This window comes from Octodon degus, unplaced genomic scaffold (assembly GCF_000260255.1).
Source record: "Octodon degus isolate 3935 unplaced genomic scaffold, OctDeg1.0 scaffold00217, whole genome shotgun sequence".
Taxonomy (NCBI): domain Eukaryota; kingdom Metazoa; phylum Chordata; class Mammalia; order Rodentia; family Octodontidae; genus Octodon; species Octodon degus.
The window spans coordinates 3,370,537-3,384,489 of NW_004524793.1; the positions used below are offsets into that span (position 1 = coordinate 3,370,537).

A 13,953-nucleotide genomic window follows, 5' to 3' on the forward strand; every position below is an offset into this window, starting at 1 on the left:
CAGGAATTGTAATGCCTCCTGCCTTGTTTTTATTGCCCAGGATTGCCTTTGCTATTCTAGGTCTTTTCTGGTTCCAGATAAATTTTAGGAATGATTTTTCTATGTCTGTGAGATATGTTGGTGGTAGTCTGATAGGGATTGCATTAAATTTGTACAGCAATTTTGGGAGTATGGACATCTTCACAATGTTGGTTCTTCCTATCCAGGAGTATGGAATATCTTTCCATTTTCTGAAATCTTCTACGATCTCTTTTTTTAGAGTACTGTAATTTTCCTTGAAAAGATCTTTGACTTCTTTAGATTAATTCCAAGGTATTTCATTTTGAGAAAATTCTTCATAAATATACTGAACTACTGGAAGGGCAAGTGGGTAGGTTTCCACAGATTGCAACTATAACAACAAGGCTAAGTTAAGCAGAAGAAAATGCTTTATAAAAACATGTGTTAAATATGTATGAAACATTTATTAGTTTGGGCTACAGTATTTATTTACTGCGGTATAAGTAGCCCCAGGCAGTTTGAATTCAGATTTAAAATTCAGGTGTTGCTTATTTACTTCTCATCTTTCTCTTACAAGAAAAGAATATAAAGGCTTGGCAAGTAGAAACTGGAACTAATTTTGATTGCCTGAATAGGTTTCCTGAAGGAAAATGTTTTATTGAAGTGGAAATGAGGGTCAGATTATTTTTGCCTGTGTCTAATTAAAAGCAGTTTTGGAGTAGTTCATAAGTCTCTTTTCAAGAGGAAGTTTGTATCATAGAAGGAGCCATAATTTCGTGGGTCCTTGTGACAGGTGCCTTGGCTAAGAATCTCCAGAGTGAGAACTCACAACTCCAGGAATGCGTCTGCGGGTGGTAGCTCCCAAGAGGACGCAAAGCTATGGCAGAATAACAGAAAGTGCACCTTTGGAAACTCTGGAGACCATTTCCGATTCCCTGGAATCTCACTGAGCCCGATTTGGTTGGTGGCAGTCATGCGTGGTATCCCTCACGTGTTTCCTAGGTAACCAACAGCTAGAGCTGCTTCTCCTGAAGACCTGGAGGTGAAGGGAAAAACTGGGATAACTGTTAATACAATTAACATAGTCAAAATGCTCTGGAATTGACTGGTGCTGTTGTGTGATTCTGTGAATAAACTGGACTGTTGAATCATACACTTTAAATAGGTGAACTGTGTGATATGTGAGTTATATCTCACTGCTATCTGTATATAAGTAGGGTTACTGAATGAGTTGCAGTTCATGAAGTGGCATCCACTATTGCTGAAAATTTGGCAACACATCTTGAGCAAGTTTGTGGTATTTTGGCCCAGCTTAAATGTAAAATTTTGTGTGATGTAATGTTGGTTGAGGTTATATATTGGTGCTTTGTTATGTAAGACCAGAGACCACATTGGAAAGCATGCAATTTTTAGCAAAGAGTCCCACCAACGTGGGAGTTCCTGAAGAGTATGTGGCTCTGTAGCCCTGGCTTGTTCTTTAGATAGCTGGGAGAAGCTTTCTGGGGTTTTGTTAACCATGAGGAAGAAGAGAATTTTTACTTACTAGGTTGTACTACATTATATTGTGAAATCTAACATTTTAGGGTTAATCTTTAGGAGGAAATGTGTTTTAGTTATTGTATTGGTTTGTGTAATTTGTGTACTTTTTATATCTGTACTTTATGAGGCAAGTAAAATGTAAAAGTAAAAGAAAAATCTGCAACTAAGACTGGAAGAAAAGAACTAAAACTGAAATAACATCTGAAGCTATTTGTTTATGTTTTAGAACACAAAATATTACTAGATGGCATAAGAATTCCGCACTTAGTAAATTGTTTTGAAATGTCATTTAATTGTTACCTTAACGCCATACTTTTTAAGATTCTGTTAAAGAATCTTGCATGAAGCTCATCTGAATCCAAAATCAAACTAAGTATAAATGATCTTAGCTGTCATGCAGTCCATTTCTTTAATTTTGTTAAATGAATCCAACATTTTACAACAAAAAATTTGTTTCAGTCTGAATTTGGTGTGTGTTCTTTTAGTTCAGCACATAATAAGGTGCAGCCTGCTGGGCTGGTGGGCTGATTCAGATACACTGACTATGAACTGTGAACTAGAAAAACTTGAATCAACCCTTTTGAAGAAATTTTAATGAAACGTTTGGTAAGTATGTTAGAACAATTCTCTTTGGGATTTAAAACTTTAGCCATTCTTCTATAAATTGTTAGATGCCAGTGTACATTATCCTAAAAACTTCTAAAGTAAAATGTTCTGAGTATACAGAAACTTTTGATGTGTGCAGTCTCTTTTGTGTTATACATGTTCACGTTGGTAGTCTCTTTACTTGATTTTTTATTTAATTCCTTCTTGAGCATCAGTTGAAGAGCAAATATGTAAGGATCAGTGCTGCCACCTCTCTTCCATATGCCAAAAACTAAATAGCACATGGTTAGTTCTCCACCAAGCAACAGCTTGTTAAATTAACTTATAACATCCAGTGATTCTTTAACAACATAATTTATTTTATCAGGCACATGGCCACATTTGGAAAATTGAACTTTACCTTTGGAAAATTTTTCTTTGAATGGATTCTGACTACAGAATGCATTAATATGGCACTGAGGCCTGACATATTTGTCCATGTTCTGCTCAGGCAGATTTGTTTCTGAAGAGAAGGAGTTTCCATCCTCCTGGATGGCTTTATGCAGAGGGTGCTGGTGCAGCTCAAGAAACCTACTTGTAGCACACTGGCGAGCCAGCTGGGAAGCAAGCCAGGCCCATGCACGTGGTTTTTTTCAGTGCAAAGCTCCTCAAAGTGTATCCAAACCTGAGATCTGGCCATCTTCAGCTTATCTGAGGATTTTAAAAAGGTAGAACAATAATTGGGTTTCTAGCAGCCCTGCTTTGTGATACACAAATTAGCTTGTCTCTGAGAGCTCCTTCTGAGGCATTTGAATGAATGTGGGCATGTGAAGCATTTCAGGAATCATCTCTCTGTGATGAAAAATTTCAGAATTAGAAGAAGCAGTACAAATAATCTTATTTACTTTATCAATTCTTGCTATGAATGTTTGTTGAGTACTTCTAGCCAGTCCAGCACTGTTTTGAATGCAGGACTGCATAGGCATAATTTGCTATCCTCATGGAGCTTTCAGTGGGAAAACAGACACATAACATGTTGAATGTCAAATTGGCGATAGCATTTTCTTGAATAGGTGAAAAGATGACAGGATATATGGAGGAGGGAAAGGACAGGAAGTGTGCTGAGGAATGAAGGCACCACGTTAGGACCTGGAGTCTTGTTCAACCAATGGTGAGCGATTGGGACCCACAGGCATGAGATAGTATAGACCTTTATATGTTGTGGCTCACTGTGCAGTTGTAGCCACCATTATTGTTGTCATAATTCCAGTCAGTATTTATTCTAGATATGTTTGCAAAGTTGCATGTGTAATGAATCATACAGCTTCATCTTTGTCCTCAAGACTGACAAGTCTGGGGCTGGCGAGATGGTTCAGTGGTCTAAAGCACCTACTTGGAACAAGCTTGGCAAAGCACAGGGACCACGGTTCGATCCTCCAGCACCACATGCCAGCCAGCCTCGCACCCTGGTGGGCTGAGCTGGCCACACACACACACACACACACACACACACACAATAAATAAATAAATAAATGTTAAAAAAAAAAAGACTGACAGGTCTAATGTGAATACTTGCAGAGGACTTCCTGATGAGGAATGAAAGGTCACACTGACTATGTTCAATGAACACTTAGTGAGAGATGATATATATGAGGCATTGTGGAGGATATCAAGGGAAATCTTGCATGTGTCTTGCCAACTAGGGTATATAGTCTAGTACACTCACAGAATTGATCACTTGCGTGTCAATGACTTTGCATTTCATAGGGACTGTGGAAGCCCAGGACACATGCTGATGTCTCAGTTTGCTCAGTCATAGTTTTGAGTCAGTGCTTTGGGAAGCTGGTGTGAGACATTAGCAGATTGCCTGGCATCCACATTTTAGTGCAGGGTTATTTCTATACCCTGTTTAATATATAAAATGCCTTTGAAGTTAATATGCTTTATTTGTTAAAAAAAATACTCTCAGAAGAAAGCCAACTTCTGATATTGGTGAGAAAAGTGCTGTGCCTAAGATGTGATGGCTTTTAGGCAGAAAATGGAATCACTGAAGGCCTCAAGGCAATACTTAGCATTTGCTGCCCTTTATGAGGGAAATTATATGCTCTATTAGTATTTGCCAGCTGGTACATGAACACTTAATGTGTATTCTGTGGGTGGATCGTGATAAGGACCTTAGGAGAAATAGGGTAAAGGAGAATTTGTTTCCCTTGCTTAAAGCAGAATTTCTTCATGAGCCAATTCTTTTGAACTTTTAGATTATTCCCTTTCTTTTAGAAGTAGAGTATCAACCATATTTGAGTGTCTCCCTGGCACTTGTTACATGCATGATATAAAAAGTTTATTAATAGCATTGTAGTTTTACATATGTGTGTGCATATATTGCACATGTATACAAATACAAATATACAGAAATAGAGTAAGAGAAAGCTTGGAAGGACAACAAAAAGCTATAAGCTGTAGTGGTACAGGCTGTTGAATTTTCACCCAAATCTGATTTCCTTTTTCTGAGTTCCCAGGAAGAATGGATATCTGGTCCTCTCACAGTTAAATTTTTGGTGAAATCTATTTATCCATTTATTTATTTATTTATTTATTTATTTATTTATTTATTTATTTGGTACATGGTCTTACTATGGAGAGCTGGCACAGGCACGGCATGTGGTACTGGGGATTGAACCCAGGCCCTTGCGTTGGCCAGGCAGGTATTTAAACCACCAAGCTAGCTCCCCAGCCACCCCCCAAAAAAAACTGTTATATGCTGCCATGTGACCAAGCTCTAGTCAGTGGAATTATCACAGTAAAGACAGTGAAGCCTGTCAGCCTGAAATCCTGATTCAGTGTAAGGAAGAGAACTTCACTGACTGAATCCCTTTTTTGGCAGCAAGAAGCAAAGTCCTGAGGTATTTGAGCTATTAAATAGTTGTGAGTTTGTTTTGATAGTGATTGTTTCTTTCTTGACTAATATGGTGACAATGTGTAGTCACTGGGAAGGTAAAGACTACATTTTTGGTGCACTGATTGTACTTCCTCAGCTTCCTGGAGCTACTTGTTCTCTTCTGAATGGTTTAATCAGGGCTTTTGAGTGTGGCTGTTGTACATGCATTTGAAGGTAGGTGGTAGTGTTCTCGTCACTAAATGTGTACAGGTGTCTAAGATGCTGTACTCCTTGCTGTACTCCTCCTTCCCTCATACCCAGGCTTGGGGTAGAATCAAGAAATGTGACTTGACTATTGATATTTTCCTTCTTTTCCTCAATTGTTTTAGTGCTACCTTTCACTAGGTGCTATAGGAGTACTTACAAATGAAAGAAATGTGGAGTCTTCCCTCAAAAAGCTAACAGTTGTGATAATCCAGACCTCTGTGAGTGGGACTCTCTGCTAGAGCTAACAATCCCAAAATCAAAATTGCTTAAACAGTATGTGGTTTTATTAAGAATTGAAAAATTGATACATGATTTTATTAGGTTTTATTTCTGCATGAGTCCAGATTCCATCAGGCTGAATCTGGCCCTGAATCTTCCTTTCAATGGTCAACCACAAAGTTCAGGTTAGTATTCCTCCTCCCTCCCTAACATTTATGCCTCTCATGTGGACCATTTACCAGATATGGCATTGTCCAGAGGAAGTTGAATTCCACTGAGCTCAGCCAACAGTGGAAGAATCAAAGTTATTACTTGCTGAGGATTATGAATCATAGTGAGAGGAAATTAGAAAATGTAATCTGAGAAAATCTTGCTCAACTATAATTTAATTGTTATTTTTAGTTTAGTGGCTCCTTTCATTTGGCTTACCATGGTATTGCGAGTTGGGATTTTAAAATCAGCTTTTTTCTTCTTCTTTATCCCCTTATCATGAGCATCCCTCTTCCATTCTGCACTGGTACTCCCATTTGCTCCTATTATTACTGCTGATTTCTCTAACAACTGAGACTAAGTACTCCTTGAAGGCGAAACCTCAACTATCTTTGTATTTTCTTCCTTAGTCATTACTCCAAAATGTAACACAATGATTTATGTATGATGTATGATTCAGTCAATGTTAGATGACTAATTGTTTATTTAGATTTCTTATACTAGTGGAGCTTCTTGAGCTAGCTTCATGCTTGGTGAATTCTTCTTTCCATGTTGAACATTACTTGCTAACATTATTTTGTTTTCAGTTTGTGTGATGCTTCATCTTGTATTTGACTTTGTGACCTGGGCTGGCCTTATCCAATATCAAATTACCCAGCATGAAATTTAAGGAGGGAGAGTGGTGAATGGTTTCTGTATAAATAAATAGGCTGTCTTATTCTGGTTCCATATGTGACCCTATGGTTCATGTCTGGGAGATGAGATTGAACCACATTTCTATGCTGTTCTTGAAAAAAAATCATTTCATGTCACATATACTGTATTATTCAATCTAATAAAAGTGTGACAAATTAATCATTTCCTGTTTGGTATCTAGGTTTATATCTTAGCTCCTGCTTCACTCACTGAAGAATTTCCTATCAAAGGATGCATGCACATCCATAAGTAGGCTTATGCCCCTGTTAAAATTATAGCTGAAATCTTTCTCCTTGGGACTTGTTATGCTCCTTCCTAAAAATACATTTTAACAGTGATAACAACAATATAATGGTGACTTAACAGAATTCAGGACACTAAAGGTTGGGAGAGAAAATAAATTGTAGGAAAAGCTGCCACTTTCCTTTATAATTGGATTCCATCAGCCTATGTGTCCTGCTCTGCAACTGTGGGGCTATCATCCCTGTGTTCCTTCACTTTTAGGCTTAACGATGAATTTTTCCTTCTCTCAAGCTGAGAGGTGACTTTGAAAGAAGCTGGCCCGACCTTTTCTCTAATATTATTCTTCTTGCTACTTTTATCAGTTGAAGATTTTTTTTTTTTTTTTTTTTTGCCAAAAGTCAGTGAAATGAAGTATCATTTTCACATCTTTGACTCTTCGACCTTTCCACTTAAGAATCTATGATAGTATCTTTTGGTAATAACTTGTTGCTTAACTCTGACCAACTTTGTAATAAAAGAAAAATGATGATTTGTTTAACAGAACTTTGAAAGCCATAAGAATGTGGTAGTGTGGATTCCCTACCATAAATTAATTTCAAAAAACTATATGCATTTTCTGTTGGAGTTTTATTTTCTTCCCTGTTTCTGATGATGAATAGCAGAGCTAAATGTGTTCTGCATGTCAATTTACTGTATTAAATGATATTATAGCAGCCTGATACTACTGGTCCAACCCTATATACTCTCAGGAAATGGCTTTAGAGAATTTTTTCATATATTGGGTTACAAGAAGAACACCTAGTTTGTGATACTCAGAGGTCATTAGTGCTCCGTTTAACTTTAACAAGTGGTGTGAATCCACCTTTCATTATGATGTAAATGATGTCATTACAATTGGCAGTCTGAGAAACTAGCCTAGTACCTCCATGTGTATACTGAAATCAAAGACCTAGCAGAAGATGCATCTTTAAATAAAGAATGTTTATGCCTAAATTAAAGAATATGAGGCCAGTAAGATAGCTCAGTGGACTAAGTGCCTGCTTAGGCAAGAGCAGGGACCAGAGTTCAATCCTGGCACCACACGCTGTGCTGGCCCCACCCCCTGAGCACACTGAGCCTGCACCAAGACTGGGCATGGTGGTGCACACCTATAATCTCAACACTGAGGAGGCTGAAAATAGGAGGATCACTATGAGTCTGAGTTGTGTAGTGAGATCCTGTACCAAATACATTTAAAAAATGTTTTCAAATGACTATGCTTTATTATAGAAGATAATGCTACATTTTTCCTCTATGATGGAAAAAAGAGAAAGTAACATACTAGAGGCCAATTTACCTCAGCTATAATTGATATATTTCCACAGTTAATGCTTATTTTTTTCTAAACCAATTTTGCATGTTTATATCTGGTAATCTGAACAACTAATTGAAAGACAATGATATGGAACATAAAACCAATTTGGAGTTCTTATCACCTTGTTAATTGAAATTCTATAGTTTTCAATTTTTTGCTTATTTTTTATTCCCTTTAAAAAGTTAAAGGAGATGCTAAAAGATTAGAAAAAAACCCACAGATAGAAGAGATAAGGTATAATGAAAAATCCCCAAATCCTGATATGATACAGATATTAGAATTACTCAATAAGGAATTGGAATGGTCAGCTTTTCTGTCACTGTGACAAAATATCTGATACAAATAGGGAGGAAGGGTGTGTTTTGACTTATGGTTTCAGAGGCTTCAGTTCAAGGTTAGCTGGCTGCAAGGCACTGACATCTTGGCAGAAGAGTATGTTGGAGCAAAGGCAATCACTTTATGGTGGTCAGGGAGCCAACTGCAGGGGAAGAACACCAGAGTGAGTTGTATCCTCAAAAGACACACTGTGTCCTACCTTCCAACCAATCTGCTGATAGCACACAGCCTCCAATAATCCAGTCAACTCTCCTAGAGTTCAGTTGACCATTGCTACCTGTCCCAAGTCTACCCTTTGTCAACTTGAACCTGATCCGATCTGTTATCATAGGATAACAGAGTCATAATTCCACCTAAAGTTATGCACTTGTACCACATATAACTGCAAATGCAAAGATTCCTTCCCCAAATTCTCAATAGTTCCAGCAGTGCTCAAAAGTCCAAGTCCAAAGTTTCCTCTAAGACTTAAGGCAAACTCTTAACTGTGAACTTCTGAAAGATTTAAAAAGTAAGCCACAGAATACCACAATGGCACATAGTAAACATTTTCATTCCAGAAGAGAATAAGAGGGATAAAAGGAGACTACAAGCAAGCCTAAAACCCAGCAGAGCAGACTTTAAGTTCTATATCTTGGCGTGTGGTGTCTAGGGTGCATGGTAGAAATGTCGAGCTCTAAAGGACTTATGTGACCCAATCCTAATATGGCCTGCCTCTCTCCAGGGCTGTCTGTGTTCTCTGCTTACAGCTTTCCTGGGCAGATATCTCATGATCCTGGCATCTGTGCCTTCCTGGGGCCTCTTCTGTACCTTTGGCACTATTCTTATAGCTTCATACACTCACTTTTCAATATCTCATTGCCTGGCCTCTGAGGCCTTTCCTTCCTTTCAAATATGGCTGGAAGACTCCCTGGCCCCACAGCTCTGATACTTCATGTGCCTTAAAAATTGGCATCACATGGATAGTGTCAAAGTCTGCTACCACCTCAAGCATTAGCCAGGGCCCCTAGGATCATGGCTGTAGCAGTCTCTGAGGACCTGGATAGGCTAAGCATTATGAAATGAATCTTGGGGAACCTATTGTCTTGGCAACCTTTCTTGAGCAGGGGTCCCAGGCAAGCCTCTCAAATGCCCTTGAACCTGTGATGGGTAGAACTACTAAGTACTGCAATGCCATCAAGGCCTCTTTCTTCTTATCCTGCTTCCAAGTACTTGATGTCACTTTTAATGGTGATGATCTCCTCAGCAACCACACCTGCTTTGGCTCTAACTTTATGTGTAGCTCTCTTTGGCCCAATTTTTTAAGTTTTTCAGACCTTTCTTCTATGCTCTTTTTTCCTTATTCTCACTATAAATCTGTCTAAAGGCAGCCAAAAATCCCTCTACCTTAATTTTGAATGACCTTGAAATTTCCTTTGCCAGAACAATTTGTCTGTTATCTTTAAGTTCAGCCTCACACAAAATCTTAGGGCACGGGAAAATGTAGACTTTTAATTTATTTTTTCACTGGAGTGTAATATACCTCCCCAAATTCCAGTTCCCAGTAAGTCACTTTTCCCATCTGAAACTCATTTATCATAAACTGTGGAAGTTAAATTTTTATGAATTAAAACTCAGGTATGTTGTCTTAGTCATTTTTCTCTCACTGCTAATACCAAATACCTGACACACAAAGTTATGTGGAAGGAGGTTTATTTAGCTCACAGTTTGTACAGTTTTAATTCCACAATGAGCTGGCTCCCAGGCAGGGTGGTACATGGCAGAGGGCAACAGTTCCTGGTAGTGGAAAACAGCAAAAGCAACAAGTGAGGAGGAAGAGAGACAAGCCTCTTTCTGTCACTTATATTTTATCCAGTGTAGTAGGATTAGGGCAATACCAATCCAATTAGCAGATTAGATTGACCCAGCAATCTCCCACCCTTAATCCCAGCACCCTTAATCCAAGCACTGTTAATCCCCGCATTGTACTGTGAATCAATCACACACTATAAATTCAACCACTTCCAAAATAACTCTATTACTTCATTAGGATTTAGGGATACATCTTGATTCAAACCATAACAGGTTTATTACTTTTGCCCTCAAAATTGCAAAGCTACAGGAAGACTCAGCTATTTATTTTTTTATTTATTTAAGCTACTTGAGGTAAGGGGGATAATGGGTTCCGATTAGGGAAGCACATCTGTGAGTTATATAGAAATTGACATACAGAGATCAGAGAAATATTATTTTTGTCTCATTGAAGCACGTTCTTTCCCATTTATTTATCTCTAACAATAATGTTCAGATTTATACCATACTCAGTTTAATACAGTTCCTAAAATCTTGTGAAAGGAAAGTAATAAAATAAGTGTATCACTAAAGTAACTATATTGGGATCTTAATATACAAATGGAATAGAATTTGGAATCAGATTCCAAATTTAGTTAGTGTGCATCCAAGGTAGGTTTTTTTTTTTCTTTTCTTTTTTTTCCTGTGAACTTGGACAAAAGATAGAAGTTTTATTCCCAGGAAATTTCTTTTATAAGAAGCACTTGATCACTTAAGTATTTCTAAATCATTGTGCCTATTTTTTTAGGGGCCTACAGAAACTAAAGCTAATGTCATTTTCTTCAAAATTTCTGTAATGCTGGAGATTAGATTTAGTGGCTCACTGCAAAATTCTACTTCTTCAGAAAGGATCCCTAAATTTCCTTACTAGTTATTAATTAGTACCTTTGCACTCATAGATGTTTGTATTCATCCAACAAGCTATTGTTTAATAATTACTATGTGGCATTAAAACTGTGAGCAAGATAAACATGGGTTCTGCTGCTGCTATGGTCAGAATATTTGGAACCTCACCAAATTCATGTTAAAACTAAAAATTAATTGATAGTTTTAGGAAGTGGGGTCTTTGGAACATGATTACTAGGGATAATCTTAGAATATCGCCCAGAGAACTACCTTGTCTCTTTTACCATATGAGGACACAGTTAGAAAACACTGCCATTGAACCAGGAAATGGAGCTCTCAGGAATTCCTAGCCTTCAGGACTGTTAAAAATAAACTTCTGCTTTTTATGATATCTAGCTCATGGCATTTTGTTATATGTGTCTGTGTAGGCTAAGACATTTGCCTTCTTCAAATTCATAGTTTCATGTAATAGAGTTAGAGGATACAGTTTAAGTACACAGACTTAATAATTATCATTTTTACTCTAACAGTTGAAGTCTAAGATGCTTGGAAGTCTGGGAAGACTTCTTAGAGAAAAGGCAATCTAATCTAAGTAGGACTTTTCTGAGTGCATAAAATGGTTTAGGGGCATTATACAAGATGAGGAAACAGTTTTGAAGGCATAGAGAAGCAAACTGGAAAAGAAGTGTAGAGTTCTTTGGGCTTAGAGGAGGTGGAAGCAGTGGCAAGAAAAAAGAGAAAGAATGACTCTAGAATCATGAGAGCCTTGTTAAACTTCTTATCCAATGGTGAGACTTTGATATGACTATAGAAAAGCCACAATAAATGCTATGTAGGAGCTGTATTAGAAGGGTTCAAGGAAGTTATCATTGTTAAAGGTCAAAGAAGTAAGAAATCAGTCTTAAAGTCTACTTTTTTACAAGTTTATTTCCCAGATGCCATTACTAAAAACAACTATTGTATCATTCAGAGTCCAGTTCAAAAATAGATGCAAGGTTAGTTAATACTCCACATGGAGATTATTTGAGATAGGGACTGAAGAAGTGTCTTACTTTCTCTTCAATAGGGCAAAGTACCCATACCTCCAAGTTAAAAGAGGAGAGGTTTATTTTGGCTCACAAGTTGGAGAGAATTCAGTCCATAGCTAGCAGGCTCCAAGCAAGAAGGGTGTGGCAGAAGGACATGAAAGAGGAGAAATAGTTTTAGTTTGTGGCTTGCTGGTTGGAATCAGAGAAAGGGAGATCAAAGGAGGAAGGAAGGAGCTAAACCTTCCAGACCACACTCTCCAGTGACTCACCTCCTCCTGTAAGGCTTCATTATATGGCTTCACATTTAACCACAAACTAATTAGTAAATTACTCCACTGATGAGGATCCAACCTGGCCCCTTGATCCAATCACCTCCTAGAAGTACCACCTATAAGTACAGGAGAGATTGAGGGACATTTAGATAGAAGCCATAGTAGGGACATAGGGTATTAGTCAGTTGAAAGAGTAAGGAATGGAAGCAGAGGTAGTTTAGAAACTAGAAACTTCAGGAAGCAACTATTCCTGGGACTGTAGGACAAAAAAGAATGGATACTGCTAAGTAAACCTAGAAACTCAGAAGAGGGATTGCTGTAGAGCTGGTATGCTGTCTGGGAAGGATATGTTTGGACCTCTAGAGAGGTGTTGCCTCCTGGCTGAATCTTAGACCATCAAGAGAGGGTCATTGGCTGATACAGAATATAAAATGTCTGGGGATCCTTAGTATCTTTTTTTCTACTGTAAATGTTAACAGAAGCTGGAAAACAGAAAGCTTCTTCTCACCACTTCTACCTTCCTGTGTTATACCAGTGTCTCTTTCTGACAGGGTGAAAAAAAAAAAATCTGCCATCTTGTCAGAGTTTCCTATGGGTGATTTTCCAATATTTGTTGTATTAGAATCAGTGGTCACAAAATTCCAGCTTGTAGGCCAGCCATTTATTTTATAAAGTGTTATTGGAACACAGTGATGTCCATTCATTTCTGTGTTTTCTATGATTGTTTTCATAACAAGACAACAGTTAGGTAGCTGTACCCAAGACTGTATGATCTGCAGTGCTGAAAATACTTACTCTGTGGCCCTCTATATTTGCTCACCCTTAGATTGTGATCTTGCTTTATATTTTTTATGTAAGCTGGTAAGATAGTAAATTAGACTTTTTATTTCTTTCTCTGTTTAAAAAAATATGTTTCCCATGTTTAAGGGAGATGTGGAATGTGGACAGTATCATCACAGGCTCAAGCATGTCTTGCTTTTGGTATAGAAGCAACAGAGCCAAGGGAAAGAAGAGTTCTTGTGTGCTAGCAGCAGTCACTTTTGTGACTGTGGCTTTATTTAGGACCCTTTAAATGACAAACTATGAGACAAGGGAGGTGGAAGCAAAGGGAGAGGATGGTATCATGTATTTAAGACAAGTTTTTTTCAGCTCAGTACTGCATTAGCCTTCAGAAGACCAGAGTCATGTTGGAAACACACAAATAAGCTGAAACTTTCAGTTCCCTGCAGTATACTGGTCACAGTGATAAAGCCAGGGCATGAGGTAGAAAACAGCGACACCTAGCCTGGCCTGGAGGTGTCTCAGATCCTCTGTTGCCCTTCCAACACGGCAGTGACATAGGGAAGGTGAGGGATATGGGGCAATTTCCAAGCTCTGCAACCACAATTTCAGTGTTAGAAGCTGGGCGCTTGGGGTTGTGCAGCCAGGGATAGAGGTGAAGTCTGAGAGATATGCTTGTCTGTCGCCAAAGTTGGCCTTCTAGGCTTGTTGATTCATTCTCTCTCTCTCTCTCTCTCTCTCTCTCTCTCTCTCTCTCTCTCAAATAAATAAATAAAATTTAAAAAGCATTATGGTAAAAGACACATTGCCTTTAACGCACTTTAATTTGGCTCTCAGAATGCATTTGTTCCATCATTCTTGCATTTTCTGAAG

General features: G+C 38.1%; 1 protein-coding gene across 3 annotated transcripts in view; it reads left to right on the top strand.

Moving 5' to 3' along the window:
• Positions 1-13,953, top strand: part of Stxbp6 (syntaxin binding protein 6) — a 310,200-nt gene that overhangs the window by 55,014 nt on the left and 241,233 nt on the right. Inside the window, exon 1 of one of the 3 annotated variants that reach the window (XM_023705304.1) lies at positions 3,264-3,295. The exons of the other annotated variants lie outside the window; for them this stretch is intronic. The gene's annotated coding sequence lies outside the window, so the exon portion shown is untranslated. Of the gene's footprint in view, positions 1-3,263; positions 3,296-13,953 lie in introns of those variants that run through there. 3 annotated transcript variants of the gene reach the window in all.